General features: G+C 38.0%; 1 non-coding gene across 1 annotated transcript; it reads left to right on the top strand.

The window, feature by feature from the left end:
- The first annotated feature begins 2,479 nt into the window (after positions 1-2,479).
- Trnak-cuu (transfer RNA lysine (anticodon CUU)) lies at positions 2,480-2,552 on the top strand. Its single transcript has one exon. It is a non-coding gene; the product is annotated as a tRNA-Lys (tRNA).
- Positions 2,553-5,840: the final 3,288 nt, after the last annotated feature.

The following is a 5,840-nucleotide window of genomic DNA, read 5'->3' as shown; positions in this document are numbered from 1 at the left end:
TATTCATTTATTTGTGTGTGTGCGTGCGCGCGTGCATGCTCATGTTATAGCATGCATGTGGAGCTCAGAGGATAACTCATGGGAGTCAGTTCTTTCCAACCATGTGAATTCCAGTGATTGAACTTAGGTAGTCAGTCTTTGGGGCAAGTGCCTTTTTACCTACTGAGCCATCTTGCTGGCATTCAACTTGTATTCTTCTTGATGGAATATTTTTGAGCTTGTTGACTATTCTAAAACTTTCAATAATCTCTGAAGCCTACAGAACATAATTAATTCCCATGTACTTTTTGTTTTTGGAATTTCCTGATCATAGGGTCTTAGTTTTCCCATCTGAAAAATGAGAGTGAAATCAGTTATTTTTTTTTCTTTTAACTTTTTCAATTCTCAGCATACATTATCATTTAAAGTCAACTTTTTAATACTTAACTAATTAATTTTATCCAGCCTGATCACAGTTTTTCCTCCCTCCACTCTCTCTTCCCAGTCCCTACCCCAAACCTCCTCTCCTCACCCCATTCTACCCACTTCCATTCCTCCTTTCTCTTCATAAAAAGGCAGGCCTTCCATGGATATCAGCCAGCCAAGGCATATCAAGTTGCAATAAAAAAAATAAATAAAATAAAATTCTTTGGTTTTATTTTGACTCTTTAACAGTCTTTGTTAAGGTATAAATATTATCAAAAAAATATAAGATATATATGTATATGTATACACACACACACACACACATATATATATATATATATATATATATATATATATATATATATTAAACTTTTGTGATGACATTAATGGTCTTATAGAGTACTAACTAATTCTAGAAAAAGGCTTTGTCTAGCTTCATATATATGATTTTGAGTTTGAGTCTATCAGGTAACTAGGAATTAAGTTTTTGTACTCTGGATGTATATAACAGATCATGGTCCTTTAACCCTTTGAAATTTGCTGCATATGACATCTAAAATGTTTTAAGTTTTTGGCAATGAACCATGCCAAAAAATCAACTTTTGATGGGGCCCCACAAAGACTATTCCACCAGGACTAAACTGAAGAACACCACTTAAAAATTAGCTTTAGACTACAAACTGCTCAGGACACTTTCAAGGTGGCTAGCTGAGATGATCCAACTCCCAGACTACTCTAGCCAGAACTTGAGACAAGCCCTGCTATAGCAAGAATCTTAACAGGTCTTATTAACAAAATCAAACCTGAGGCCAGTTATTGGGGTGAATGCTGGAAGATCAGAGAAGCAGAACAAGCCACAGCTACCTCACCTTGCCAGTTCCTCAGATGATCCTGTTTCCTCAGACTGGAAGCCTCTGAGTCCTCATATCTGAATGAACCTCAGCTGAACTGTTGCTCAAAAGCCTGAATGCTTAATCAGCCAAATGCTTCTAGTTTCTGGTCTTCGTGCCTTATATATCTTTCTGCTTCTGCCATCACTCCCTAGGATTAAAGACTCACATCTTGGGATTAAAGGTGTGTGTCACCATGCCTGACTGTTTCCAATGTGGCCTTGAACTCACAGATATCCAGAAGGATTTCTGCCTCTGGAATGCTAGGATTAAAGGTGTGTGCTACCACTGCCTAACCTCTATGTTCAATATTGTGGCTGTTCTGTCTCTGACCCCAGGTAAGATTATTAGAGTACACAATATTTTGGGGAACACAATACCACCATACCCTGCACTTTCCCCTTATATAGAGATTGGACAACAAATGATACAGCTACCTGTCTTAGGACTTGGCAATTAACCCAAATTTTTCTTTTTAGGATCCCCTTTAGGTGCTGTCACGCCCAAACAGCAGGAAGTAAATTTAAGAACATTTCCAAGAGGTGGGGTGGGTGATTTTTGGTCTTTCATTGGGTTATAGATATTTGTCATTATTTATGGTGGTTTATTTCAAGTTGTTATTGGTAATGGTAAGGAAAAAAAAACTGAACAAAGGAGATTAGATTCAGAGTTGGGCCGGGCAGTGGTGGTGTATGCCTTTAATCCTAGCACTTGGGATGCAGAGCCAGGCAGATCTCTGTGAGTTTGAGGCTAGCCTGGTCTACAGAGTGAGTTCCAGGATAGGCTCTAAAGCTACAGAGAAAAACCCTGTCTGAAAAACAAAAACAAAAACAAAAACAAAAAAACAAAAAAGAGGGAATACAGATATGATAGGATAAGGGTAGATTATTGAATCTACTTTTAAACCCAAAAAGCAACTAACAGTCTTAAATACTTTATATTGATATGGATTTTTGTATATTGATACAAATTTAAGATTATTTTTTAGAATATACTATAAATACGTTTCTAATCTTGTTCAAGGTATTGTACTTATATAGCTCATTTAACAATGTCATGCAAATTTCAAGTCCCTGAAAATTATTATTACCAACTATTTAGGATAATAAGGAAATGCAGGTTAGCAATTAGTCATTTATTACAATCAAACTTGTAGTCATTTTAGGTATGTTTTGTAGTGGGTAGCCCGGCTAGCTCAGTCGGTAGAGCATGAGACTCTTAATCTCAGGGTCGTGGGTTCGAGCCCCACGTTGGGCGCCATTTGTAGCTAGAGTTTTCCTGCCTTGCCCACCCACAGTCAGGACAAATCTTTGTCACCTGCCAGTCCCACAGCCGCTCAGACCCAACCAAGTAAACACAGAGACTTATATTTCATACAAACTGTATGGCCGTGGCAGGCTTCTTGCTAACTGTTCTTATAGCTTAAATTAATCCATTTCTACAAATCTATACCTTGTCACATGGCTGGTGGCTTACCGGCATCTTCACATGCTGCTGGTCATGGCAGTGGCTGGCTGTGTCTCTCTGCCTCAGCCTTCTGCTCCCCAGAATTCTCCTCTCTCCTTTTCCCACCTACTTCCTGCTTGGCCACTGGCCAATCAGTGTTTTATTTATTGACCAATCAGAACAATATGACATACAGACCATCCCACAGTAATGTTTTCAAGGTCAAACAGAGATATATTTTAGGTAGGTAGGTGGTCTTCAAATACTTCAGAGATCTGCAGAATATGGCATTTAAAATGTTTTAATAACATAAGTTTTTTTTTTTTATTATGACAATGAGACATGTCTGCTCCTGGCAGTACCACTCCACTTTAGAGAAAATAATGGGCATGGAAGAAACTCCACATGGAGTTTACTTTCTTTGTGGCAAAAGTTAGCCACTGGATAAGAAAGTGCTCTTGCCTTGACTGCTGACAGTATGCTGTCCAAATTGGACAAGCAGGACACAAAAGAAAGTGACTGCTGAACTTTGCCAAGACAAGGTAGGACAGTCCTTCAAATATCCTGCTTCACAGAAAAGTCTGTCAGATTCGCTAGGTTGACAGGCTGAAGATGGATGCCCCAATGTTATAGAGGAACTTTGGGTGACTGTGCAGGCAGCCAGCTGTTTCTGTCATTTCTCACAATTTTTTAGAAGTCACTTGATTGCACTTCCTGCTTACTCAGGTAATATTATTTTCTTTTTGGGTCTCTGATGGAGTTGAAGCCTTCATAGTTAAAGTAATAGTTTTCCTTGTTACCAGATTCAGAAAAGAAATTCACTAAAGTAATGTAAAGTATATAAGATTGAGATACATAAAAAGTTTTGGTAATGCAAGTTAGAATAGAAAGTAAGTACAACCTTTTGGACTCACTAAAATAGGATAGATAATGGATTATTTTCTTTGAATTTGTCAAATGTTTATGGACTAGACAATGTTGATATATTTATTGCCTGCATATATTATATATAGTTATTGTACAAATTAAGAATTGTATGTGTAATTCATATAGCATAGAGATAATAAACAGTTCTAAATTAAGGCATTACTGGTTACTTTTGGGAATCAAGTCTCAGGTCAGAGCCTCCAACTTATTATTCTTGACTTACATACTGTGATGTTGTAACATAATCTTTATGGTCACCTTGACTGGATTTAAGATCACCAAGGAGACCCAACTTTGGTTTTTATGAGAGTTTTAACTCATGTAGGAAGACTCACCCTGAATGCAGAAGCAATTATTCTTAGGCTGCTCTTATTGTAGCTATTAAGTTGGAAGAAAAAAGTACTTAAATCACAGCTAACATTTTGTGTGTGCTGGGGCAGTGAACAGGGACAGTGACATGGGTAGGGAGCTTCACATTTCCCTGTTCTGTCATAGATGGACCCCTATGGATATCCACAGCCTTGGGGCTCAATTTCAATGCATGAGACTCTCTCATCTTTCCCAGACTTCCCGTTTCCTTCCCATGGTGCCTTTTGCAGCTGTGTGTAGATGATTTTCAAGTATATGATTGGTGTATTACATAATTTACATCATGTGAGTTCTGATCCTATTTTAAAAGATCTATCTGATTTCTTTTGGGTATGGAGGATAAGATACGATTGGCATATGGTTTTGCTAACTCACTTGGGAAGCTTTTTCTAGTCTTGCTCACATTTACAACAGAACAAACTGTTAGGGTTATGTTCGAAAGCATCCTTTCCCAATGTATGCTGTGGTGAGCCTTTCCCCAAGATTTCTAGGAAAATATTCGGGTGCCCCTATTTGAGTGCCACTATTTGACCCATCAAAGACATTAAAATGCACTATGTTAACCTCTGATCCAGTGTCATCTGAGCATACTTAACCACAAAGTTCTTTTTATCTTGAAGCTCTAATTCACCCTTGATGGGACACATCCATCCCTTCTGAAAATGCCTCCCAATAGGCTGGGCCACAGGAAGTGCACCAAAAGCTAGCAATGAGGAAGATCTTTCCGACAGCCCATTTATTTTCCCAGTGCTCTTGCCAGTCCTCTCAGGTTCTTAGTGCCCCTTGGCTTTGTAGCATCTTCATCTTGTACTTTAAAATTCAAAAGACAACGTGGGAAAAATTATGGCCTTTCAAGAAACACAATGTGGCACTGTTTTGAGGTCAATTAAGAGGTCGTTGTTTTTTTCTTTATCTGATGCTGCATCTGTACACCTTCCTTTGTTTTCTATAAGAGAAATATCTCAAGTTCCAAGAAGGACAGAGGAAAAGAACCACAACAAAAAACCCATAGTCAACAAATTTCTTTCCTGTAGGTACCTAAACATTTAAACAAGATTTGTGCATGTGTATTTGTGTGTACCTATGTTGTGCCAAACAACACTATCAGAGACAAAGTGGTAAATTTGCACATTTGAACATCAAAATCTATTAAATGAAAACCATGATGGAGAAATACCCAAAAACATTCAATAAAGCTTCCCAACCTGAATATAGGGTTACCATGACAACAAAACTCAAAAAAGAAAAACCTTCTTTTTCATATAAAGTTGCTGAAAAAAATGTCCATGGTGGAAGCAGCATGGAATACTCAGATTTATATTACCGAACAGGAGTACAGAGAGAACTCTCTAAGGCATCAATAAAGCTTTAGGGTGAACCTTTTAATATCCTCTTTTACAAAGAAGAAATGACTCAAGCCATCTCCAAACCACTTCCCCTCTTTTTCTTTCTTCTAAACCATTTCAAATATTGCATGCTATTTCTGAAATCATTTCTTTTTTCAAAGAGAAACAGTGCTGATTGCAGTGATCTAATGAGGGATGTTAATAACACTGATCTTAAAATAGTGTGGAAGTTCCCACACACGGTGTATGAAGAGTTCCTGTGCAAACGCTGTTGTGGTTGTCAGATGGTTGCTGACTCAGTGCCTTGGGTGTTCCTTGGAAGCTCAGAAATGTGCACAAACATGTTCTGTTGGAGAAAACAGAAGCAAGGACCTTGAGTATCTCACTTTTTACCTTGCTTTCCTTTCTTAGAAGGACAATAAGTGCATGCACATGAATGTATGAACCTGTGGTTTTG

This window comes from Peromyscus maniculatus, chromosome 2, assembly GCF_049852395.1.
Source record: "Peromyscus maniculatus bairdii isolate BWxNUB_F1_BW_parent chromosome 2, HU_Pman_BW_mat_3.1, whole genome shotgun sequence".
Lineage (NCBI taxonomy): Eukaryota > Metazoa > Chordata > Mammalia > Rodentia > Cricetidae > Peromyscus > Peromyscus maniculatus.
The sequence above is the reverse complement of the archived record's forward strand: the minus strand, read 5'-3'. Positions and strand labels throughout refer to the sequence as shown.